The sequence below is a fragment of the Rhinopithecus roxellana genome, chromosome 11 (genome assembly GCF_007565055.1).
Source record: "Rhinopithecus roxellana isolate Shanxi Qingling chromosome 11, ASM756505v1, whole genome shotgun sequence".
Classification (NCBI taxonomy): Eukaryota; Metazoa; Chordata; class Mammalia; order Primates; family Cercopithecidae; genus Rhinopithecus; species Rhinopithecus roxellana.
In genome coordinates, this window is record NC_044559.1 from 4,901,469 (window position 1) to 4,904,174 (window position 2,706).

Genomic DNA, 2,706 nt, shown 5'->3' on the forward strand with positions numbered 1-2,706 from the left:
CACTGGCCAAGTTTCACTCCAGTGAATTCCAAATATGAGGCTTGCCCAGGCCTTTCTCATTCTCTTGTATGAGCCACAGCCATGCTACCGACCAGGACCAGGCCCTTCCTCTGCACACTCTGTGGATAGCAGTCATTGCCCTGAATCCATGAAAGCATCATCTGCTTAAACCACTATTTCTTAGTGCTGCTTTTTGCAAATTTCAATTCCACAATTTCTGTTTCATTCTCTGTATAAACTGGAGAACACTTGTGAAAATTCCTCATCTTACAGTCCATTTTCTGTAACATTAGTCTTAGCCCTTTTAAAATCGTGGGCCTTGTTCTCTTGAAGTTTTTCTGGGATTGAGGCCAGCGGGATAGCAAAGCTGCTGTCAGTGAGGTATGGCCTGGAGAGTCCTTGGGTGTCTGTGAGAGAAGGCAGGGCCACCAGCATGGGAGCCAGGAATAGGGGACAACTCCAGGGGATGAAGCCCAAGGAAGACTCAGCATGTCAGGTGTGGATCAGCTACAGGACCCTGCGCAGGATGAGGCCCTGAAGTGTGGGTGACCAGCCACTCAAATGGGGAATGAGGCTCTTTGGCCCTATTTCTCATAGGGCTGGTATGTAGGGTCCCAGGTGTCCCTGTGTCAGAGCCTCAGCCTGCAGGGACCCCCTGTCAGCCCCTCCATGGGAGTTGGGAGTTAAAGGGGGCCATGAGCAGCTCTCCTGGGGGAAGTTCCTTGTCCTGGGACTGGGGCATCTGTCCCTCAGGGCCCACCTGTCCTTTTGGGGCTCCAAGTGCAGAAAGCCGCAATCTCAGTCTTCACATGGAGACCAAATGTGTCCCAAGCCAGGCTGTAGCACACACATGAAGGTATAGGGAAACAGGCCAAAGCCCACTGCTCCCCCTGACAAGGGCAACTGTAACAGAAAAGGAAATGGACAGACTTTGGAGAATGTCGGGGAGCTGCCCCAGAGGTGGAAGCCAGGAACGCAGGACAGCTGGTGCCTGACTGAGGGCGCCCATCACCACAGCCCATGTCCTTGTGCATTTCCATAGAGTCAGTCTGGCTCCAGCATTTGCTCTGGAATAATAGCGCCCCACAGCGCAGACGATCACGACCACCTGTCTGCCAGAGAGATGTGAGAGAGCCTGAGGAGAGGAGTCCCCTGTGTGATGCTCCCTGGGCCAACTGACAGGACAGGGCTTCTCGGGCACACAGGCCCCAAACTCAGCATTTATATCTGACTCATGAGCACAATGACTCTGGGCAGCACAGTAGCACACGGTGGACACATGCTCTACATTGAGTTAGGCAGGCCAGGAGCTGACCGCTGACAATTGGCCTGGCCACATCCTTGCACTTCACTGTACAAGAGTCTCAGGGTGGAGTGAGGTGAGCTCTGAGATCACACCACAAAAAACTCATTGCTGGGAAGACCAAACATGCCCAGGACAGCTATATAGAATGTGGTTGTCGGGTCCTTCACACCATCTAAAGCAGAGGCTCTTAAATAGCTTGGGTTAGGATGCTCCCAAATCTTCACTGAAATTTCCAAGCCCATCACAGACTCCAAATTTTGACTAGACTGCCCTGAGTGTCCATGGACTCCTGGACAAGAAGACCATGTACTGGTCAGCAAAGTTGCCATGACAGAGCCTGGAGGCTCTTGCCTTCAGGACCCTGCCTGATACCTCCTCCCAGAGAACCATCTTCCAGCCCCTAACATATTTTCCCATCCCTGTAATCATGCTAAATGGAACTGGAAGACACTGTATTAGGGTTTGCCAGAGGGACAGAATCAATAGGATATATAAGGGGAATTAGCTCACATGACCCCAAAGGCAAAGTCCCATGAGCTGGAGAATGACAGCGTGGCTCCCAGGGGAGCCAGCATCATGGCTCAATAGTTTGAAAGCCTCAGAACCAGGGAAGCCAACAGTGCAGCCCCCACTCTGAGGCCAAAGGCCTGAGAGACCCCAGGAGGCTGCTGGTACAAGTCCTAGTGTCCAAAAGTCAAAGAACCTAGAATCTGATGTCCAAGGGCAGGAGAAAAAGGCATCCTGCTCTGGAATGAGGAGGAGACAGGGCAGGGTGGGGTGGGGTAGGGGGGTAGGGGGTGGGGAGAGAGAGAGGGAGAGAGAGAGTAAGAAAGAGGGAGCACTGAATATCCCCTTTCTTCTACCTGCTTTGTCCTAGCCATGCCCCTAGCTGATTGTATGCTGCCATCCACATTGAGCAGGGATCTTCCTCTCTCCATTCACTGACTCACATGTCAATCTCCTCTGGAAACACCCTCACAGACACAACCAGGAACTGTGCCTCACTAGCCATCTAGGCATCCCTCAATCCAGTCAAATTGACATCTACTATTAACCATCACAGATATACAGCATCAAAGGAGGCAAATGTGGAAAAATAAAATTCACTCTGTGCTTTCTCCTCCAACTGAGGATACGAGTGCTCAAGACCACCCTTCCGGCACTGTACTCATCCCAAAGCCTCCATCTGTTTCCAGGAGCACAGATACCACACACGTCATTGGATACACCCTAGCAAGGTTCTCCCCTGAGGTGGGACTCAGAAGGCCCCCTGGGGCTTTATAGGTGTCAGCAGTTTGCCTCGATTGTAGATTATGCCACAGAATGATTTTGAGTAGGGATTATAGTGCCAGTTAATTTGCAGCATAACTTTGAGTCCAATCATTTTCTCTCTCTCTCTC

The 2,706-nt window shown here is 51.5% G+C and overlaps 1 pseudogene across 1 annotated transcript in view; it reads right to left on the reverse strand.

The window, feature by feature from the left end:
- Positions 1–267: 267 nt before the first annotated feature.
- The window catches only part of LOC104675836, a 39,310-nt pseudogene continuing 36,871 nt past the window's right edge, over positions 268–2,706 (reverse strand). Inside the window, exons 8-9 of the transcript XR_004060092.1 lie at positions 931–1,112; positions 268–407 (exon numbers count right to left, since the gene is read on the reverse strand). The product of XR_004060092.1 is annotated as a cyclin-dependent-like kinase 5 pseudogene (transcript). The remainder of the gene's footprint in view (positions 408–930; positions 1,113–2,706) is intronic.